Genomic DNA, 23,688 nt, shown 5'->3' on the forward strand with positions numbered 1-23,688 from the left:
TGCTGCTTTCCACTACCGCCTCCTTTCGTGAGATTGTAATGCATCCTCAGTACATCCGGGCCCCTTCCAAGAATTTAGCACCGCACCTCTGGCGGCTACACCATTTGAAAAAAAAGAATAATAATAATAATAATAAATGGAGAGGCAGAGCAAGAAGAGGCGCAAAGGCGAGGCAAGGGAGAGCGGCGGGCCCGCGACGCGGGGTGGACCCCGAGCCGCCAGGGGGCCGAGGCGTCTCCGGCCCGCCCAGGGCGATCGCCGAGAGGCCCCGAGCCGCGTTCTTCGGCGACGGCAGCCGCGAACACCTGAGGGCGAGCCCGCGGGAAGCGCCGCCGCCGCTCCGGGCCGCGCCGCGCCGAGCGCCGTTCTGGCAGGGAGCTGTTTCTGCAGAGGCAGCGAGAGGGAGACACCGGGCGCGAGAGCGCGGCGCGGCCTCCCTCCTCCCTCCAGCCCCGCCGCGCCCGCGCCCGCCCCTGCCCGCGCCCGCCCGCTCGCCCGCCCGCCCGCCCGCCCGGCGCGCCGGAGCAGACGCGCTGAACGCTTCCAGATGTGGCGGCGGCGCGCGGCGGGGACCGGAGCCCGAGTGGAGCGGCGGCGCCACGCGAGAAGCCCTGGCCGCGAGACAGCGGGGAGCGAACCCCGGGCGCGGACACACCTCCAGGCGCCTGGCCTCGGCCTGCAGACCCCCACCCTTCCCAGGCCCCCCGCAGCTCCCGCGCGTCCCGGGTGGAGGTAGAGCGGGGGGAGCACCGCCACGCCAGCAAGGCCTGGGAGGGGAATCCCAGGAACACGGGATACAATGTGCCCAACTCTCCGGCCTTTTTCACATCGACCAAACGAAACAGCAAAATGAGCCGTGATTCTGTTTATCAATTACAATCAGAAGGGTTGTAGAAGTGACACATACAGGCGAGGATGGGCAGATGGGCGGGGAGAGAGAAAGAGCCCAAGAGGCGGAGCCTCGTGGGCCAGGCAGCGGTGGTGCCCAGATGTCTGAACAGATTAATACAGCCAGGTTTGCTCCTTCCTTGGGGGCAGGCGAAGCACGTGTTCTGCCAGTGTACCTTTACCTACTTCTCTTAATTATTTCTGCCACCCCGGCGGGGAGCTATGAAGCACTTCTCTCCGACACCCGCCGTCACAGTTAATATCCAAAGCACCTCCTGCAGGCACGACCCTCTAGATGGGGCTGGTGAGTCCATTCTGGGAGGGCCTACCACTGGGAAACCCGGTCTAGAGATCAGCCCTTAGACTGCCTTGCTCCCTGTCTCCAGGTGACTTTAAGGGAGGGGCTCTATCAGCTGTGAATCTTCATTCTAGACCCTCTCTTCTGACTCAGACGCCAGCCAGCTTGCCCTCTCCCTTGAGAATGAAACATATATCCAGGCTTGTTCCTCACACAGCCTTCCCCCAACTCAGCTGACCCCTCTAGTTGCTCATGGAAGAACCCCGGAGTCATCTTGGCTTGGCTTCCATTGCGATCCCACATCATGGAATTCACTTTAGACAAAATGCAGCATAACCCCCACCACTTTTTCTGCTGCCCCCTTCTGGGGTTGAGCCAGTAGCTGGTTCTCTCTGGTCAGCCTCCTCTCCTCGGGCACCTTCTCCTCACAGCATGGGAACAAGGAACAATCCACTTAAAATGGTGCTGTTCTAACCCAGATCATCCAATGGCCTCTCTGTCACTTAAGTGAAAGTCACGCTGATCTACAAAGACTGCAGGAATGTCTATGCACGACTTCCATCACCGTTCTCCTCCCCTCCCCCATTTGATACCCTTGCTGCTCCTCTTGCTGCATGCCAGACATGATCCCCTCGCCCTGCACACACAAACCTCTTGTCCTACTTTTTGCACTGTTCCTTGCATCTTTAGAAGATTCTTTCACTCCTTGGAGACCTTGCTCAGAGTTCACCACAGTGACCCCCATCTTGATCTTACCCCGAGGAAACACTGCAGCCTGACACCCCCACCAGCAGTTCTTGTCCATTTTCCTAATTACTATGTAGAGCAGTATATGGCAGGTAACAGGTACCCAATACATTCACGTTGAGTGAATGAATGAAGGAGTACCACTCTCTGCACCATCTCAGATTGCCTCCCTGGCCACGGCTTGAGACCTGAAACTTTAACACTCCTCATTTTCCTTTGTGCAGTGATGTTTGCACCAGATTGAAATGCGAAACCCCCGGGACAGGTATTCAACCCTATCATCTTTATTCCATGTCAAAGGGATCTAATTGTTTATGGTTGCTATTATTGTTAATAAGGGATGTGTCTTTGCCAGCCTGGTGTGTGATTACCCAACTTTCAGCCTCCAGTCTGAGAAAGGAAGTTAGAAATTACATGGCCCCATTTAGGGAGATTATGGGACTACATCTCAAGGGCGAGTGTAGCTGATTGCATAAGCAATAATAAAATTGGTCTGTGTTTCCATTGCACCCTGTAGCACAAGAAGGGTGGTGGCTAATCTCGTCACATACTCTGTCAGCCGTAGAGTGATGCTCTACAGGCATGGCCTTGCTGACTGCTCACCACTGCATCATAAGGTAAGGATTATTGTCCCTATTTTACAGATGGAGGAAACTAAAACCCATGTTCCATAGCCCGGGGCACCCAACTGGGACTTAGCCCAGGAGAATCTGACACCAAATTCATGTTTCTTGTATTATACTGCTCTCTGCTGAGAGGATGGCCAGGGGTGACATGGCGGGGGTAGAGTTTCAAGAACTGACTGCAAAATATACTTTACACAACACCATGGAATTGAGAACCAAGCGCTTGTGTGTTGGGGGTCACAGGTTTGATTGGCTGCCTGACTTTTCTGTGAGTAGGAAATCTAACAGGCAAAATTGAGCTCCATGCAGCTTCGCTTCCATTTTCCACTTCTCTTTTCAGCTATTAATACGTTCTTTCCTTTCCCGAAAAAAGTTATTTCCTAAATATTTGGTCTTCAAAGTACGCCCATATCCCACTTGCTAACTTTGGAACCCAGCCCTGGGTGTTCTTCTGCGAGGTAACAAATTCTCCACCCACCAGAGACCGTTTAGAATTGTGATGTGGGGATGTGGGAGGTGGCAGGAGCAGAAGCAGCAGCCTGCCTCTTTCCCTGGCAGCTTTGACCCTAGCTACAAGTGTTCTCTCTTCTCTTCCTGCTCCTCAAGTCTTTCCCTGTGTCAGGCCTGCCACGGATCATTGGACCTGTGCCCATGCCACCCCATCCTCGACACACACACACACATGCATGCACACAGCACACATGCACACTTCCTACCTCCCTGCTCTGCACAGTGCTTTGTACATAAGAACACTCAATGTCTACTTAGGCATGGCTTACTCTGGATAAGATTCTGCTCCGTGACCACACATATTTCCTTTGGAAACAAGAGTGAAGTGAATAAGTTCATTGCAGCTTATGTATGTGACTGGAGAAACCTGAAAATAATCTTAGTAACAAAATGTCAGTTAAATAATAATATTTCAAAAGTTTGCCTTTGTGTCTCATGCATGTGAAATTGACTGCTCTCTAGCACAGCCCTGTAAAGCATTTCTGTTGCCATATTACAAGGGAGAAAAAGGCAGGAAGGTTTGCTCATGTTTTCACAGGCAGTAAGTGTGCGTGGGATTTGAAGCTCAGTAGTCGGACTTCTACCTGTCTCTTAGCCACTCTACATATAAACTAGGGAAGATCAACATAAGGAATTCCAACTGGCATAAATGATACCACAGAGAAATATTGGTGATGAGAAAAAACAGTTACAAAATATCATATAATGTTTGGTTCTCTGTTTTTTAAGATGTGAATTCTAGAATTAGTAAAAAGACAAAAGAGGGTTCCACCAAAATGCTGGCAGTAGCTCCCTTGGGGAGCTAGAATAGGTAAGTTCTTCTTCATCTTTCTTCTTGTCTGACCAGAGGTATGGGAGCCAGGCTACCAAGCAGGCACTCAAGCTTATAGGCAGCTGCATCCCAGTCACAGGGACTAGGACCCCATTGGCTTGCAGGGAGGACAGAAGCTAAACCCCAAGGTGCCCTCTGCCCACCCGACAACCACTTATTCTCACCTTACCACCCATCTTTGATGGTCAATTTTGTCAACTTGACATAAGCTGGCCACGTAGGGTGTAATCCTCTACGCGTGCCTGTAAGGGATTGTTTAAATTAGGCTAATTGATGTGGGAAAGACCTACCTTAACTGTGGACCTCACCATTCTGTGTGCTGGGGAGGAGAAGGATGGAGGAGCAGGATTCATCTCTCTGCTTCCTGACTGCTGATGCTGTAACCGACAGCCTCAAGCTCCTGCAGCCCTGCCTCCCCCACCATGCTGGCTGTGCCCTCAAACTGTGAATCAAAAAAATCTTTCCTTCTGTAAATTGCCTTTGCCAGGTGTTTTATACCAGCAACAAGACCAAAAACCTAAACCATTCCCTGACCAGTGATTCAGGCCCAAATGTACTGATAGGTCCTCACTCACCCAAGGAACCTGACTGAAGCACCAGTCGCTCTGCTGGTGGCAGAGTGCCGGCAAGGAGGTCGTGGGTACCACCTAACACCGACCTTCTCGGACGACATCTTGTCAGTTAATCCCTCGTTCGTGGGATTGTGTGTAAGAGTGGATGTTTGAAACCAGGTAACAATGAGCGATGAGCGAATGAGGGACAACTGGGAAAGGTCCACAGGCTGCTCTCTTCTGCCAAGGGTCCCTAGAGTATGCTCTGACAGAGACCAGAACCTGGAAGCAGCACTGGGCAGTGGCTCTTCACTGGTCATCTTAGCTTCTGGGGCCTTCTTTTGTGGGATTATCTTCTTCACATGGCTTCAGGCCATAGATGTCTACAACAGATCTCTGGGGGAATTTGAATGGCGGAGACAAAACATCAGCGTTTACGCTGTGATGTCCACATCCACGCTGTCATCAATAGAGTGCATCCTTCTCAGGGGACCACAGCTCCCCCTGGCCCCTTCCTTCTCCTTTCTTCTCCAGCTATGGAGTCGCGGGAAAAAGGTGTAGCCAGCTTTGCAGGAAGATCCCAGCTTTGTTTCAGAGTCAGAGTCCAAAGCGGTGAGAATCAAACAGGGATTCTAGTTTCTTCGTGGCTTTTGTTCCATTTTGACCATGATCATTCCCACCTCTCATTGGCTCTTTTCACTCTTCTGGTCCTGCTGGTCCACAGCATCTTCAGACCCGTCATTAGTTACAGAGAGCAGCTTTCTGTTGGTTCTTCCCTAGCCCCACCCCCAAGCGGAGAGGCAAGCCCTATAATCAATCCCCTGCCCCATGTGGGACTCCTTCCTCCATCAACCCTTAAATGATGTGTCTGGGCAATACACCGCCCTTTTTCCAGACTACTCCCTTAGAGTGTTGAATTACCCAGTAACATCATTTCATAACACCTAGAAATAAAGAGGAGGCCACTCCTATGTGAACTCATTTCCCAGGACTGTCATTTCCTTGGTTGTCACTGACCAAGGGGTTCAAACAATAGTACTGCGTTCTTCCTTTTTTGGCAACTACAGCTTCAAAACCAAGCAGGGCCACGGTCCTTCAGGGGCTCTAGAGAAGACCCATTCTTCTCCTTGTCTATCTTCTGGTGGTCAACAGTATTCTTTGGCTTTTGGGCACATGTCTCTCTGGTCACATTGCCTTCTCCCTTAACTGTCAAATCTCCAATAAGACACGTGCCACTGGAGTTAGGGGTTGTTGGGTATTCCAACTTGATTTCTTCATCGCAAGATCCTTAAAGTAGCTACATCTGCAAAGACCCGTTTTCCAAGTTACACTCACATATCCTGTGGATTGGGATGCTGGCTCGCATTTGGGCAGACCGTCACTCAGATACCAGGGACCCTGATCTATGCTAATGTCCCTTCACTCGCATTCCCCCCGCAGCTCGCATCTAATACCTATGAGCCCTGTAAAGCATAGGAAACTCACTGAGACTGTTTCTTCACACACACACACAACACACACACACACATATACATTGCATATACACATTGAATAAGCATTATGGCTTGAGTGGGGCCAGCATAGTCACTCATGCTTTTCAACTTATGTAATCATCTTTGCAATTAATATAACTTTATTAAATGATTACTAAACAACAACTCTTAGTGATCATTATGCTGTTTATGAAATGACACTCAGTGCACTTCCCAACTGCCCTACCTTTAGATACATCTTTTGGATAAGTTCTGACTAATAAAGTGTATGTGCGTGCATGCGTGTGGTGTATGTGCGTGCATGTGTGTGTGTGGTGTGTGTGTGTGTACACCACATGCATGTAGTGCCTGAGGGACCAGAAAAGAGTGATGGAGCCCCTGGAACTGGAATTACAGATGGTGATTAACTGCCATGTGGGTGCTGGGAACTGAACCCGGGTCCTCTGAAAGAGCAGTCAGTGCTCTTAACCACTGAGCCATCTCTCCAGCCTCAAGGTTTCTTTTCTAAAGTGCGATCTCTTCTGCCATACAATTCAAATGGTACAGAATGAAGAAGCATCCTTCCATCTGGAACCCTGTGGCGACTTCATGAACCCCTCACTACCTGGTTCTAGATGAAGAATGTGATTGCAGGATGTGAGTGCTGGGTCCGGGGATGGGGTTTGCCTTATCCAGTGTGGAGAAAGGAAGATAATATAGAAAGGGGAAATAAATAACACTGAGAATGTTTGGAAAAGTCATAAGGAAACACATGCTAAAATACATATGAAATACGTATGCACTCAAATGTGAAATTCTCAAAAATATAAAAATTCAAACTAAGAAGTTCAAGATTCACAATTATTATATGAAGGCCCAGGAATCTGGAAATCATTGTCATAGTATAACATTGCCCTTTTTGACCAGCAGACTGGAATAAAACAACAGCTCCCTGTGTGTGACCAGCATGCAATGAGGATTTATACGGAGTTGCCCTTGGTAAATTGACTTCCATTCCAATCAGTGAAGTGCCAGTCAATTGGTCCTCGGAAGAGGACAGGTTGTAACCTTAACAATCTTTGATAGTGGCTCATACAGCATATTCATCTCATTTTTTCAGCATGTGAGTTGTTATTTGTTTTAGGTAAATTAATGGCAATATCCATTACAACTTATTCTACAGTTTAAAAATAAAAACAAAATTCTTTCACAGACACACTTAGGTCTCTGTTTCTGTGAAGTAGCTTGTGTCAACTATTCTCAAGTGGAGGAAACAAGAGTATGTCACCAGTCCTCCACGTGGGCCTGCATAACAGGGTGGTTTAGAACCTCTTCGAGCTGTGATAAAGTAGCCCTCTTGGCCTATGTTGAATCCATTTACAGACACCAGCATTTATCTGTATTTCATCTTAGTCCGAAGAGGACAGCCAGAGGAGGCCAGAGCCCTCTTGCTGCCTCTCCTTTCTCTCAGGCATGCCTCTGCTGCTCCCTCCTTACCAGGGGCATCCTCCTGTGGATGGCCCCCCGCCAGGAATGCATCAACATGGGGATCCAGAAAGCCTGTGTCACCAGAAACGACACTCCTCCAATTATCTGTCTTTCCAAGGGGTATATTTCCAATATGATTTTAATTACTTTTAAAGGCTCATAATGTGAGTACATTGTTTTGCTCAATTATACATTAATAATTTCTGTAATGAGACAGTGGTCACTAGAGATTAAGAGGGGGGAGGGAGGAAGGAGAGCAGAGGTTAAATAAGAGGTTCCAAGATGCAGATAGGTAGATGGATGGAATCTGTCCTACTGCTGTATAGCATGGTAATGTAATTAACAGTCTAGAATTAATAACATATCCCAAAATAACCAGAAGGGTTCAGAGGTTTCCAACGCGTCGAGATGATAAATGTTCACGGAAGTGGAAATGCTAATTGCTATGATCATTGGATACACATATAGACATGCTTTTAATTCATGTACACATTTTAATTTTTTTTTCATTTTTGGTTTTCCAAAGCAGGGTTTCTCTATGTAAACTGGGCTGTCCTGTAATTAGCTCTGTAGACCAGGCTGGCCTTGAACTCACAGAGATCTGTCTGCCTCTGCCTCCCAAGTGCTGGGATTAAAAGTGCAGGCCACTACCACACAGCTTACATTTTAATTTTTAAGTATAAAAAATGAAAATTCTATCAAATGCAAAAACTGTAACAGGGAGTCTTATGGTCACAGAAAGATAGTTAATTTCAATTTCTCTGCCTCTTTTTGATGCAATATGATACCATGGTCAATGAAAGATTTTCAATGATATACAAACATATATACAAGTGTGTGTATTAAAAGTAAGATTTTTTTTAAAGGAAGAAATGGAGGTCATCTCCAAGGATAAAAGGAAATGCTGCAACATTTTTGACGACCAAACACAGGGCTTTATGTGTTTTTGAAAGCATAATAAAAGGTGTGTCCGTTACTTTCTGTTGCAGCGATCTAACACCATCACCAAAAGTGACTTGGGAAGGAGAGGCTTCATTTTGGATTGTGTTCCAGAGGAATAGGAGTCCATCATGGCGGGAAAGCATAGCATCAAGCAGCAGGCTGGGGGACAGGAACAGGAAGCTTGAGAGATCACATCTTTAACAGCAAGCGCTAAGCAGAAAGAACAAATGGGCAGGAGAGCAGGGCTGTATGCTTTCAAAGCAGGGTCCCCAGTGACACACTTCCCCCATCAAGACCACACATCCTAAAACTTCCCAAACAATGCAGCTGACTAACGACCAAGTGCTCAAATGCTTGTGCCTATGGGGGACGTTCTCATTCAAACTACCCCCAAGGGATATCAGGTAGCGATGGCGCTTACATGTCATTGGCAACTCTTGGCAAGTGATACAACATTACCTAGACCAGCAAAGTACCCGAAATCGTGTCATTTAAAAGCATTTATAATTTCAGGTGCTAAGTGGAAAATGGCTGAGAGAGCACATACTTCCTCAAAGTTGAGAAACTGAGTGAGGGAAGACAGGAAGACCCACACCCAGCCTCAGGCTACAGCCAATGCTGCCTGCCACACCATGCAGGATGCTGTGCTGGAGGGAGAAAGCTGAGTGTTAAGACCTTGGGTTGTGAGTGAATGTCCGGGGAAACAAACACCTCTGGGTCCTAATTTGCACTCTGTCTTCTAGTCGCAAGGTGACCTAAAACCGTTTACCTCCCTTGTCAAGGACTTTGATTTCCTTGACATCCTTGCAAAACAAAGTACCAAGAAACACACGATTACTTATCCTCAGGATACTACCACCCATGAACTCCTGGACAGCTTTGGAATTCTGGGTTGCATATATTTTATACTATGAAAAAAAGATCATCCCATTTTTCAATGTGGTTTTAATCCTGGAAGGCCAAGCAGAGCTAACACTGGGCATCACCGCCAGCTCTTCGGAAGGTTTAACAGTTTAAGCTGTCAAAGCAGTTCTTTGAGTCTGTCCTTCTGTGGGGATTTATTGGAGAAATATGAATGTGTTGTGTTTTTGTTTATGGGGAGAAGCCAAAGGTCACACAGTAGAATGAGCTCTCAAACCAAAGCTCCAGCTGTTGCTGTCAGGCCTTACGTCTCCTTTAACTATAAAACCGGGGAACTCCCAAGAACAGGGTTTGGGTACCAGATAAAGTATTAGTATGGAAATGCTTGGTAAGAAAAATAGAGAAATAACAAATTGTTCACTACCAGGAAGATGAAATGGCCCGTGTCTCTCACAGTCTCTCATAGCACCCTGTGATTGTTCCTGGTACCACGGCCCGAGTCTAACAGTCTCTCATAGCACCCAGTGATTGTTCCTGGAACCACGGCCCGAGTCTAACAGTCTCTCATAGCACCCAGTGATTGTTCCTGGGACCACGGCCCGTGTCTAACAGTCTCTCATAGCACCCAGTGATTGTTCCTGGGACCACGGCCCGTGTCTAACAGTCTCTCATAGCACCCAGTGATTGTTCCTGGGACCACGGCCCGTGTCTAACAGTCTCTCATAGCACCCAGTGATTGTTCCTGGGACCACGGCCCGAGTCTAACAGTCTCTCATCGCACCCGGTGATTGTTCCTGGTACCTCCTCTTATATCACTGCCACGATTCCAGCCCTCTTGGTTTGCCCTCCTTTCCTTGGAAAAACAGAACAACTGGTGACCTTTTAAAAAATAATAGAAATACCAGAAATAAGGCCAGTTTATTAAGAAGTGAAAGGCACTCCCAAGAATGGCAGCGGGTTAGTGAGCATCCACTCAAAAGCACTGGGCAGAGTCCCCCGTGGCTTTAGAGGTCATTTGCACAGCGCCTGTCTCCTATATGTGCATATTAGTGCTTTTTCACACTTTCTCTGTGTTGTGTAGCCTAAGTGTGGAAGGCATTCCCGTGTTTTCTGTCAACCAGTTTCTATTTTTTAATATTTTTAATTTTTATGTGTATAGGTATGTTGCCTGTTATGTCTGTGCACCACATGCATGCAGTATCCACAGAATCCAGAAGAGGGCGTTGGATGTCATGGAACTAGAGTTACTGATGACAGATAACCAGCCACTAGGAAGGAGCTGGGATTTGAATCTAGGTCTTCTGGAAAAGCACACAGTGTTCTTAACCACTGAACTATCTCTCCAGCCTCAACAGATTTCTTTTATATGTAAACCTCTCTTTTATGTGTGTCTCTCTGACCCCAACCCCACTCTCCTGCCACAATTCCTCTCTGGGAGCTACATCCCAGGAATCTTTTGGGGTAATCCATCATTCTCTGGTAACATCTTCCATGCTGGTGAGGGACAGTACCCATGCCTAAGAGGGGCCACAACACTTTCTCCCTGCTTTACCTCTAAGTTAACAAGGACACTTTGGATTTTCTGTGACAGAACTTGGCTAGGAACCCAGCTTCACAAGGAATTTAGTCTGAAATTTACATATATGGGTCATTGTTTCTTGAGTGTAAGGCTTCACTATCTGGGCTGAGAACTGGCTCTGTTGGTCAGAGCGCTTGCTGTGCAAGCATAAGGACCAGAGTTCAAATCCCTGGAACCTGTGCAAAAAGCTGACTGTGGTCACAAATATGCCTGTAACTCCAGTGCTGGGGGTAGCAAGAGAGAGAAGCAGAGAGATCACTGGGACTTGCAGGCTGGCGGCCCAGATCTGAATTTAATAAGAGACCATTTCTCAAGGAAATGAGATGGAGTCTTATAAAGCAAAACGCCTGACTTCTTCCTCTGGTCACCACATTGGCACATAAGCACACACCCCACACACGCATGTGTATATACGACACAACACACACACACATACACACACACAGAGGGAGAAAGGAAGGGGGAGAGACAGGAACAGAGTTATAAAAACTCCCAGGCTGGCAAGATGGCTCAGCAGGTAGATGCTGCCAGGGCCTGCATGATAGAAGGGAAAGAGTCAACTCAATCTCTGAGCATCACACGTGTCTATGGAGCACATATGTGCACAAATACACACACAAATAAATGTAATCAATTTGTTTTTTAAAGAACTCACTATTTGCAGAGTGTATGGAACCAATCTCCATAAATGAAAATTAAGGGTATTTGCTACTTCCCCAGTGCCCAGCCAACTACTGACACTTCCCCAGTGCCCCAGCCAACTGCTGAGAGAGATTTTCGTAACCAAATTCTGCCAAATGTTTCAAAAAGTCAAATTAAATTTCAATTATTTTGTCCAAGTAACCAATTTGATCTTGAAATTTTCCCTTAAAGCTCTGAAAGCATTCCAGGGGTGGAGCTGGGTGCTTGGGTTAGTCCTCACTTCCACATCTCAGCAGCTGGCAAAGGCCCCACTCTGGCAATGTTCTGAGACAAGAGATCAGCACTCTCTATTCTCTGAAGCTCATTCATGCTGCCAAGGCTTGGGGGCATGGGGCTAAAATCATTTCCCATCACACATGGGATGCTGTTAGGGAAGGAAAAAACAGAGTCCTCCATGCATTCGCCAGTATCCAGGTATTGTGGGGGACAATTCTGTATTCTGTCAATTATGTTTTAAGTAAATACTGATTGGCCAGTAGCCAGACAGGAAGTATAGGTGGGACAACCAGACAGGAAATAGAGGTGGAGCAATGTGAACAGGAGATTCTGGGAAGGAGGAAGCCCATTCCTCCCCAGTCCTGTCCAGACACCAAAGAAGCAGGATGTGACCTGACCCGCTGAAAAAGGTACCAAGCCATGTGGTTAACATATACTAGAATAATGGGCTAATATAAGTTATAAGAGTTAATAAGAAGCCTGAGCTAATGGGCCAATCAGTTTATAACTAATGCAGATTCTCTGTGTGATTTCTTTGGGGGGGCTAAAGTGCTGTGGGAACTGGGCAGAACAGAAACCCCAACAAGCAGGCTCACATGTTACACAAGTAGACAAACTGGTCCACCCCAACACTCCACAAAGCGCCCTGAGCACACATCGGTGTCCAGCACCGACACAGGATTCCAGGAGGTGCAAGGCCCAATGTCATCACGTATTTCTTCTTCTGGTCCACACTCGAACTGCCAGCTTTCATCCTTTGTATCTTATCATTTAAGACCCAATCCCAAAGTCATGCATGGCTTGGACTCCTCTTCCTCTGCACTCAAGCAGCTGTTCCCTTACCACTACAAAATCATAGGTCACACTGCTGGGAGTGTTTGTCCCCTGGATCTCCAGCTGGCATTTGAGCAGTCCAAGGGCAAGAACCCTGTCCTACTTACCTTTGAAGCAGACAGTGTTTGATGAACATCTGAGGGATGAGTGAGTGAGTGAGCGGGTGATGTCTTTGTCACTGAAGGAGGTAGAGGGTTAATTCAAAGTGATAGATTGCCAATGGTGCAATTTCAGTCTGATAAAGGGAAAATTTGAGGACCAAGAGACCTGCCCTACTTCCTTCAATCACTTCACAGAAGTATCTACATGAAAGACTGGCCTTGAGCTGGTAGATAATGTTCCTGAAAAATCTCCCTGGGAGGTTACCAGGGAGATCAGTTCAAAAGGAGGTTGTCCTCTCATCGTTGTTCAGTGAGTTACTTAGCTAAGCAGACCCTTTCCTGGGGGGCTGGGCCTCTGCATAAACGGTTGGGCTCTTTATCTTACCACTAAGAGGCCTGCCCCGTGTGCATGAAGCCTCACCGACCATCAAACGCTGTCTCTGTCTTTTGCAGTTGCTACCCACAAAAGGTGTGTTTACTTTTATAACACTTACAGATGGGCCTACCCATTTTCCTTTCCTTATATCTGACTTTTATACGCTCTGTTTGAACGAAAGCCACACAGAGGAATGTCCCGCTAAACACCTGAACCCGAGCAGCCACGACATTGCTGTGGAAGTGGAATGGATCCCTGGGAAATGACTTGAATGAGTTAAAAAAAAAAATCAGTTCAGGCAATAAAAAAAGGAATGTCCTAGAAGCCAGACCTGTCCCTACAACAACTGGAAATCAACACTTAAAGCTGTCTGAGCAGTCATTGTGACTCCAAGATGCCAGGCCCAAATCCAGTGCACTGTTAAACCTACGTCCAGTCATCTCCAGGAACAGAGTCTGAATCATAGCTCAACACTCCTCTCCTTCTGTGATCATTTGACTGGTAAAAAAATTACCTTAAATATATAGAATGTTTTTTAAAATATTGCTTATTTTAAAAACAAACTTTGTATCTTTTTAAAATTATGTGCATGGGTGGTGGGGGGGGGGGGGGGGGGAGTTGTGCACATGAGTACAGTTGACTCCGGCGGCAAGAGGAAGATGTCAAGTTCCCTGGTGCTAGAGAGGTGGGTGGTTGTGTGCCATAGGTGCTAGGAATTAAACTCTAGTCCCATGCAAGAACAGTACGTGCTTTCAACTGCTCAGCCATCTCCTCAGCCCCATGAACTTTGCATCTTTGGTGGCTTAGTGTATCAGCAAAGGTAACAAAGCAATTGCTCAGGAAGCAGCTAGCAGAACTAACTGACTGCAAGCAATAAGGAGGCTTCCTAAGCTGAAAAGTCTGGGTCACCCTTTCAGTAAAGGTCAGCTGTTATGGTGTTGGGTTAAGTAGCTACCCACACAATGTCACACTCATGGAGAGGAAAGTCGCAATAGCCCTCGGGAATCCAAGGTCTCCGTCAGAGTGTCAGAGTGACTCAAATTCCATCAATGGAAATGTGATCTTTAGGTTAAACTGTGATTCATTAAGTATCCTGTTTCAAAGTGTGATATCCTGTTGAGAAAGAAATCTTCCTGTTTTTAAGTCACAACAGCTCATTCAATTCCTATCCTCTCAAAACTTTCAACCCCAGTAGACTGGGGGCTTGGGCCATGCTAAGTGCACAGTTTGTGTTGTGATTCGTTTGTCTGGGCTTTGGGGGCTGGGAAGAGGTGTGCTTATTAGCTGACTGTCAACTTGACACAACCTAGGGTCATCTGGGAAGAGAAAAGTCTCAACTGAGAACATCCCTTCATCAGATTGGCCTGTAGGCAGGCCTGTGGGGCATCTTCTGGATTAATTTGGTGTGGGAGGGCCCAGCTCACTGTGAACAGTGCCATCCCTGGACTGGTGGTCCTGGGTTGTATAAGAAAGCATGCTAATTAAGTCAGTAAATGGCACCTCTCACTCCATGGCCTCTATTTCAGTTCCTGACTCCATGTTTGTACCCTGCTGAGTTCCTGCCTAACTTCCCTCAATGAGGGACTATGAGAGGAATGTATATACCAAATATCCTTTCTGCCAAAAGCTGGACTTTTTGTCCTGGTGTTTATCACCGCTACTGAGAGAAAATCAGGAAAGGGGGCATAGGAGTAGAATGAGAAGGAAACATGTATGGAAGGGAAAAAATACAAGAAGGTTGTTGGCTGTTTCAAGAAAACAACTGCACTCAGCAGACAGTCTTCAATTGCACACACACACACAATACATCTATAAGAACTCTGTCTTCTAGTGGGTTAGTGTAGTCTCGCCCAAATTTTAATATGCATTCTAGTCAACTAGGATTCTTATCAAAGTCCTGATTCTGACTCAGTGTCTGGGCAGGACCCAGGTTTCTTACAGTTGATCGTGATGCAGCTGACCACCTAAACTAGACTTCAGCAACAGGGGAGGGTGATACAGAGGCTAATTCTGAAATTAGCTTGCTTGGATCTAGCAATGCCTAGAGGGCATCCTCCAGCAGTGGAATCTGTGGACAAGATGGGATCCCGGTGGAAGCGCGAATGCACACACGGGAGCAGCAGACACTATAGACGCAGGGTGAAGACTGATCTGGCCCACAGTAAAGCCCACGTGCACGGGGAGTTCCTCAATTCCCTGTGCACAGTGAAGCTGCAGAAGGAGACTGGAGCTGACTCTGGGTAGATCTGACACTCGGATAAGACTAGAGGCAGACTTCTCACCCAAATATCTACCCCGCAGAGAAAACACTCCATGCTGCTGCAGCCTGGCCTTCTCCTGAGCACTGTCAATACCTCCACCCAGAGAAGAAAAGATGTGTGAACTTAAAAATAAAAATATGAAAGAGCACTAACCACCGACTCCAGATGTGCGTGTCTTAGCATAGAGATGAAAACAATAAGGAAATCCAAGATAACACATCCTCCTCCAAAAGTATTAATCCCAGAGTCACGGCTCCTAATGAGAACAAATCGGTAGAACTTCTGGATAAAGAAGCTTAAGCAATAATTACAATGCAAACAATGTAAAGAAGCCATGGCGCACAACAAGAGCAGAAAGGTGAAGAGTTGAATGAATAAGAAAGTCAATCCAAGACGCGAAAAGGGAATTGCTGAAGAAAACCATGACTGGAATGAGGCTGGGAGTCAATGATCTATAGGCATAGATCAAGTCTCAGTGGAAAGCGTCACCAACAAAATGGATCATGTAGAAAACATGGCTGGAAACAAAGGCGAGGAATTAGATCATTTAAGAGACCAACAACGGAAGAGCTCTGAGACACCATGAAAAGATCAAGTTATGGGCACAGAGGGAAAGAATATCATAGAAGAGTCAGAGAAGATAATTTCAATAAATCATAGGAATAATTTCCTAAACATGGTGAAAAAGATATCATCCAGGTACAAGAAGCCCGCAGAACACCAGAGAGAGAAGACCAGAAGAGAAAATTCTCCACAGCAAATTAGTTAGAACACTAAAACTGCAAGCTAAAGAACAGACCTTGGAAGCTGAAAAAAGAGAAAGGTCTAGTTGCCTCTGGCGGTCCACCGGAGCAACACCTGGTCATCTGATAGGAACTTCTAAAGCCATTAGGGTATGAAAAGATACATTCCAAGCCTTGAAAGACCATAACTGCCAACCCAAAATAGTATAGCCAGCAAAACTGTCTGTTAAATAAAAAAAAGAATAGAAATGTTCCATGATAAAAATAGACTAAGGAAATTTATGACCAGTAAGCCAGATGCACAGAAGATACTGGGCAGAATAGTTTCATCTGAAGGCAAGGATAAACACAACCAAGATGTCGCGGGAATAAACAATACTAGGATAAGTAATCAAAAGAGATCTAGAATAATACTAAAAAGTCAGCAAAATGACAGGAACCAATTCTCATCTTTCAGTAATAACAGAGTACTAATGGTCTTCTCGGTGGTAAAGGAGGTTTAATTGAGAGAGAGGTGAGAAGATAGGGCAGAGGAGGAGCTATGAGAAAGAATAATTAACAGTAAAGATGTTTGTAAAATCCTTATGGGAACTTATTGTTTTATATGGAATTAACCTGCACATGGGATAATGCTTCTCCCAGAACCCATAGGCTACCAAATAAAAAACGTGGTGCCAGGTTTGGGATAGATATACCCCCCTCAAATTGTTAGTAAGAAACTTCCTGGAGATTTCCAATACAAAATATTGCCATAGCTCTGTATCGCCCACCAGAACTTGACTGTGAGACTCAATCACTGATGATACAACACATTTTGTCATGGGATGTGGAGCAATCAAGTTGGCAATGACCAGGAAGCTTCCTTTGGGATAGCTTACTTTCATTGTACTGAAAAGGACTTACCTGCCTGCGAAACTGTGAGATGCTGTAAAGATTGTTATGACAAGATATGTCCATGGGTGCAATAGAGGCTTGTTATGTGGGTAACCAACTGCTTTCTGATAGGATCTAAGTCACCAAGACCACCACACACACCCACACACATATATATATACACGGAAACACATGCTTGGTACTGTAAATCTGGCCAAGAACCCATTGTTTGTGGAGTTTCTAGGTCCCATGGATAAACAAACTTCTATTATTTTGCTAAACAGACACAGTATCAAACTGCCCTCTAAGTCCACATCTCTATAGCCAGAGACTATTACAGCTCTCGGGCCTCATCACAGAAGTGTCCCTTTGCAGGGCACAGCAGAAACTCAGTACAGAGAATATACGTCTGTGAGTGCTCAGCCACAAATTGGACGTCTCTATCACAGCAGTCCCAAAGCTCAGGGGCCTTTACAGGGGAGAGGGTGGAAATACCGTAAGAGCCAGAGGTTGGGGAGGACCAGAATAAAATGGTGTCTTTGGGAAAGGACAAGACTGTTGCCCTCATGGACGCTTGCAGTCGCGGTTGCCTTCACAAGGCCCATACAAGAACAAGCCAGTAAAAATGAATCTAGGAGCGGGAATGGGCTCATGACACCCCCATACTTCCCTCTGAGGACCTATTGATAGTTGCTAGCTTCTGGGGGAGGGAGAAGCAATCTTCTTTAATGGTGTGGCCCTTGATAGGTCAACTATGCTCCAGGGGATGACCCCACTCATGTGCATATAAGCAACACAAATTGGCCTGCTCCTCGTTTCATGGCTGGCGCTGTTGCCATTTTCCTCAGCTGTAGTGCTGTAAATGTGCCTCCTGAATGTTTGTATTTACATCCGTAGAGTTCGGCTGCTCTCACCCTTAGTCCTGTCTTTCTGCCGTAGGCAGCAGTCAGTGCTGAGATGTGCAGCTGCTCAGAGCTCTAAGAATACGAGACTGAGTGTGCAGCCTTACATGGGACACCTCTCCTGACACCTCCACCCCACCATCACCAGGGTTCAGGGAACATGGTGAAGGAGAGGGTGGAGGGTCAGATCCAGACGGGGGAGGGAACGCTGCAAAGTGCAAGCTTCTAGACGTGGCACGGCTACTGCATTCAAGAATCCATACCGCTGGGGTTCCCAGCATCAGACCTGCACAAGATCAGGCAACCCACAACACCGACATAGATGGAGGAGGTGCTCTCCGGGCCCTGCCCTCACTCGGGCATTATCAGCAGTTGATACCTGCTGAAGGAGGAAGAATCGTTCCTGTTGTTATTTTTTTCTTAGCGTATATCCACTGGTAGGTTTCTCATGCTCCAGCCGATGCCCACACCCGTACACATACAAGCAGCACTAATTAGACTTCGTAGGTTATATTAAAAAGATGATATAAAGTTGGGAGAGGACAATGTCGAAGGTAGAAATAGTAAGGGTATATGATAATGTTTCATTTGTACATGTATGAATAAAGAAAAAATAATACTAAAAAATAAGTTCCTGGGGATTCGTGAGGCATACATACCTCTAGGTTGTGTCCATGTTGGTATTTTCAGAGATGAATGGAGCATAAGAACTCTGACCTAGCAATGGATCGCCTCTGGAAAGGGACAGGGTGGGACCTAGGTGGGTGAAGTAGTTCATCAGGGGCCTCTCCCTGGGGGCCACATCTCTTATTGGCCCCTTCTGGCATCCTTGTCTTTGCTTGCTCTCTATTAAGAAGTGAACAACAGGGATAGCCATATAGCTCAGCAGGTAAAGGTACAGCAGCCAAGCCCGATGACCTGAGTTCTCTCCTTAGGACCTACATGACTGAAGAAGGGAACTCACTTCTTCAGACTGCTTCCCCCCAACACACACACAATCACACACACACACACACACACACACACACACACACACACACCACATAACATTAAAGTACAATTTTTAAGAAAAGTGAGCAATAGCCCCCAGGACACACAGTCCTGTTGCTGTGGTACTCGAAGCACATGGGCCAAACCTGTACGCACTGAATCCTTTAAAGGGCTCTATCAGATAAGAGTATGGATCTGGATGGGAAGGGAGATGGGGAGAAACGGGGAGGAGAAGGGGGAAGGGAGAATGTGATCAGAATGTAGTGTAGGAAAAAAATATCTATTTTCAATAAAAAAATGTTCTGTCAGGTATTAGGAACAAGAAAAACTAAGCTGTTGAGGGACACACAAACCTCAAGCATTTCCAGATTTTGTGCTATTCCCTGGTGGCGCATAACTAGACTCTGGAGCCACAGTAGATACCGCTCTGCTGCCATCCTGGTAAGAAATAGTTCTGTGGTGCACTCCTACACAAAGTGGAGAATTCTGCCCCCTACCCAGGAGAGCCACATCTGGGGTGCAATCGTTCTATTCCACCATTGCACCCCAGAGGTCCTCAGTCATCTTGGTCTAATCCAAAGCCTTTGAACAAACAGTTTTCAGACTGAGTTGGGTCAGAGGCACTGTAACCTCCAGCTGACTCTGAAATACCGTGAGCATTTCTGTCGAGGACAGCATGCCAGGACAGTAGAAATCCGATGGCCTTCTGCTGCCATGTGCAGGAGCTTAACATTCCTGGCCAGCCTACTCAACAAGAGGGTCTTTCTCCTCTCTCCCTCTAAAGAGCTTGAGGAGGTAAGAGTATACCACAGCTGACAGATTAACGTCTCTCATGACAGGATGGGTCATTGGCAGATTGGTGTCTGCTCCTCCCTACAACAAGGCCCAGGGCTCTGGGAGCTTGAGTTGGTGGAATTGTGCCCAGGAGGAACAAGTTACATTCCCATAAACAAAGCAACAAAATGTTGTGTTTAGCAAGTCATGGCTCTCAGGACACACATACCAGAATGTTTTAGGACTAGCTGGAAATAGGATAACTACCTTGAGCATCCTCCTGCTCCCTGAGAGTGCCTGACCCTAGCATGTCTGCCTCCCGTGGGTACCCGGAATCCTGCGGCACTAGGCCCTGCTGTCTGTAGACCAAGGAATGCCTCTGTGGCCTGCTTCCTTTCTCCTGGTACAGAGTTGCCTGTGCACTAAAATCTTACTCGCTAATAACTGGCCGTGTTGCCCTCCTCCAGCATGTGTTCTTCAAAGCTAGAGAGGCAGAGAGGACAAAATCTAACCAGTTACTCAAATGTCCTCTGGAGCTGGAAACAGGGCAGCACCTTCAAAACATTCTGTTCTTATACTGCCAACCAGTGCACTGCAGGTGACGTCAGAAAAGCCTAGAGTGGCCCTGCCCCCTCACTGCCCACTCCTCTGTGCAGCTCTGCTGTCTCCACGGGAGAGGCTTCGTGAACCATGACTGTATGGCGCTGCTTCACGGTTCAACACAAAGTGGTAAACGGCACGTGACCACGACGCAGCACTTTCGCTTGAGAACACACAGCTTCTGGAGCTAGAAGAGTCCTTGAGACCCATCCAAACTCAACCCCCTGTTTACCAACAATGAAAATAAACTCCAGAGGCTGTTTTCATGAATGATTCCTAAGATGGCAAAAATTAAAAACAGAATCTGCCTCCTCCCTCAAAGCCAAAGATCCATAGTGTCTCCCCCAAGAGAAAAAAAAAAAGGCTTAAATCACAGCCAAAGAGATTTAGAATGGGCATGAAGAACTCGCTGGCAATAAAGATGATTAAATACTAGAACAGACAGCCACAGGGAATTTTGAAATCGCCCTCCCTGGAGACCTGTTAAAATAGGACAGTTAACCATCTGTCTGAGATGATTTAAGTACAGTCCTGCCTTGGAGGAAGGAAAACAATGAGCCGAGTCCCTCACCTACTTCATTCCGGCTTCTAGAATCACACCTGGGTGTAGACACATATGTTATGGGGATCCCAGGTTGAACCTGATTGTGTCCCCACTGGAACTGAGATGAGTTTATTCTGGTGAGAGGATAGGAGCCCACGGGGCTCCATTTGGCTGCAGTTGGAAGGTACCTGCAACAGGAGACTCTGTGCTGGGGCTACTGACGGGGAGAGAAATAGGAAACAGAGATGTCTATTTCTCACCAGCCAGTGACATCTTGTAACACCTTGCTTCCCATGTCCTGCCTTATGACAACAGACTGTAGCTATTGTGGGCACACAGCATCCCGCTTCAGTGACACAGCCTTCAATGACACAACCTACCATACCACTCACAGGAGTCAAGAAAAGCTTCCCTGATCCTTTTTTGTTGTTGTTGTTGTTGTTGTTCAGACTATCTCTGGCCAAGTGAAAATTTCAAAGAGACAGTTCCTTCTCAGGACTTTGAAACTAGACATTAGAGCAACAAGAGACTTTCTTGGAACAGCCACCAGCATCCTGGATGTGGCAAAAGAAAACTCTGCCCCCTGGGGCAGGGAGACCTCCATCCACCAGCAGGGGGAGCACACACAGAGAGGACCAAGCTCTCTCTCCCAATTAGCATACAAAACAATGAGTTTCATAACAACATTTTTATACACATACCTTATGGTACCCTGCTCATATTCACCTTCTGTCATCCCTCCAGATCTTCTACTGAATCTCCCTTTTCCTTTCATGTCATATATATACATATATATATATATATATACATATATATCATGTCATGTTATTCAATCTAAAACATCCTTCTTCCCCATGACCCTCTCTTAAGCCCTCTCCTTCCCCTCAGAGTCCTCCTTGTACTTTCATGTCCTACGCATGTGTGTATATGTGTGTATGTATGTGTGTGTGTTTAAATATGTATTTTTGCACATGACGAGCATGCTGTTTGTCTGAGTCTGGCTTATTTCTCTTAGCACGGTGATCTCCAGCTCCACCCACTGGGAAGAGCTCTTCATATATTCATATTCATATTCATATGCTAGATCCTAAACCTTCTCCTTTCCCACAAGGTTGAATTAAGTTTCTCACATCCTGTACCTTAAAAATTAAGTTTATACACAAAATTAAAAAACACCTATTTACATGACTCTCGCCTCTTACACTCAAAGTTTCCTCCCCCTCCCCCAGTGCTCAGGATGGAACCCAGGACCTGGCGCATTCGAGGCAAGCTCTCTACCACTGAGCTTCATCCCAGCAGAACCCCACAGAGTCTATGAGGACAGGGACTGTTATCAAACACTAATGTCCAGAACCTGATTCAGAGGAAGCTCTTGAAAAAAAAATCTGTTGATAAGTGGGTAGATAAATGAATGAACTTGACTAACACAAGATGACATATTATTTCCAACTAATCAGAAGCTGGCACAGCAAATCACGCTGACTCCTTTGTATTTGTGTGTTTGGGGGTTTAAAGTCACGAAAAAAAAAGAGAAGATCATTATAATATATATGTATACTATGATACAGCAGATTATAATATACAGTATCAGTTTTCTCTGCTGTCCTCATCTTGTCCCCAATCCTGGCCTTTCCACCTCTAGATGTTGGCGATAGCTCATGGGTTTCCTGTTCCTTGGAAGTCTTCTGTCTGCTTCTCATTGGCTCCCTGGCATCGCACACAGAAAGTGTTCTTTCTCTTCCATGTACCAGGAAGACACAGAAAGAGCACAGCCTCTGATGTGAACCTTACCTTTGCACTTACAGGATGTATGAGAGTTTAGGCAGGCAAATCATGAAGCCTGCCCCTGCCTCAGTACCATCAGCAATGGGAATCCAGCTGGAAACAGATGGAGCCTGGCAAACCCTGGGAGGTCCTGTGCATACATCCTCCAGATTTCTCTTTCAGGGGAGGATGGGGGGCCCAACCATATCAGGCTATCAAGACTCCCTCAAAGATGGCATGGGCACATTACCACACCAGGTGAATGCACTTGACCACGAGTACCATGGACTTTTCCAGGCTTTACTCTATCACACCCACTTGCAGTTTAAAACCGGCTTGATGAGGATGGGAGAGTGGCTCAGTCAGCAAAGCAACTGCTGCACAAGCGTGAGCACCTTGAGCCTAGATCCCCAAACACCCACGTAGAAGCTGAGTGTGGTGGTTTGGGTTTGTAATTCTAGCACCAGGAGGCAGAAATGGGCATATCACCAGGGGTTACTGGACAGCCAGTCTAGCCAATCAGTAATCTTCCAGAGTCAGCAGGAGACCCTGTCTCAAAAAACACAGTGGAGAGCAATCAAGGAAGAAGCCCAGTGTCACCCTCTGGCCTTCATATACACATGAAATTTTTTTTATTTTAAATAACATTTTGCTTCTTTTATTTTACATACCAACCAGTTCTCCCTCCCTTCTCTTCTCCTGTCCCTTCCTCTTTCCCATCTACCCCCTTCCCCATTTGCTTCTCCTTCATCTCCATTCAGAAAGGGGCAGGCCTCCCATGAGCTTGCACGAAGTATGAGCTCATCAAATTGAGGAAGGACCAAGTTCCTCCCCTTACATCGTGGCGGGACCAGGTAAGCCAGCACCAGGAACAGGTTACCAAAACCCAGCTAAGCCCCAAGGAGAAGTCCTACTCTCACTGTTAGAAGCTTAAGAGACCAAGCTACATGATTGTCACACACATGCAGAGGGCCTAGGTCAGTCCCATGCAGGCTCCCTGACTGTTTGTCCAGAATCCATGAGCTCCCATGAACTCAGCTGTCTCTGTGGGTTCCCCTATCATGACCTCCCTGACTGGTACAATCTCTCCTCCCTTCTTTCCACAAGACTCTTGGAGGTTAGTGCAGGGCTTGTTTGGGGATCTCTGCTTCGGTTTCTATCAGTTACTGGACAGAATATCTAAGGTGGCAATTAGAGAAGTCACCAATCTACTT

At 46.6% G+C, this 23,688-nt stretch overlaps 1 protein-coding gene across 7 annotated transcripts in view; it reads right to left on the bottom strand.

Moving 5' to 3' along the window:
* Cacna1c (calcium voltage-gated channel subunit alpha1 C) overlaps nucleotides 1-23,688 on the bottom strand; it is a 665,087-nt gene that overhangs the window by 562,146 nt on the left and 79,253 nt on the right. The gene's annotated exons all lie outside the window — the stretch shown is intronic.

Source organism: Microtus oregoni, unplaced genomic scaffold (genome assembly GCF_018167655.1).
Source record: "Microtus oregoni isolate MIOR12 unplaced genomic scaffold, Mior012 000002F_ref0000024, whole genome shotgun sequence".
Taxonomy (NCBI): Eukaryota; Metazoa; Chordata; class Mammalia; order Rodentia; family Cricetidae; genus Microtus; species Microtus oregoni.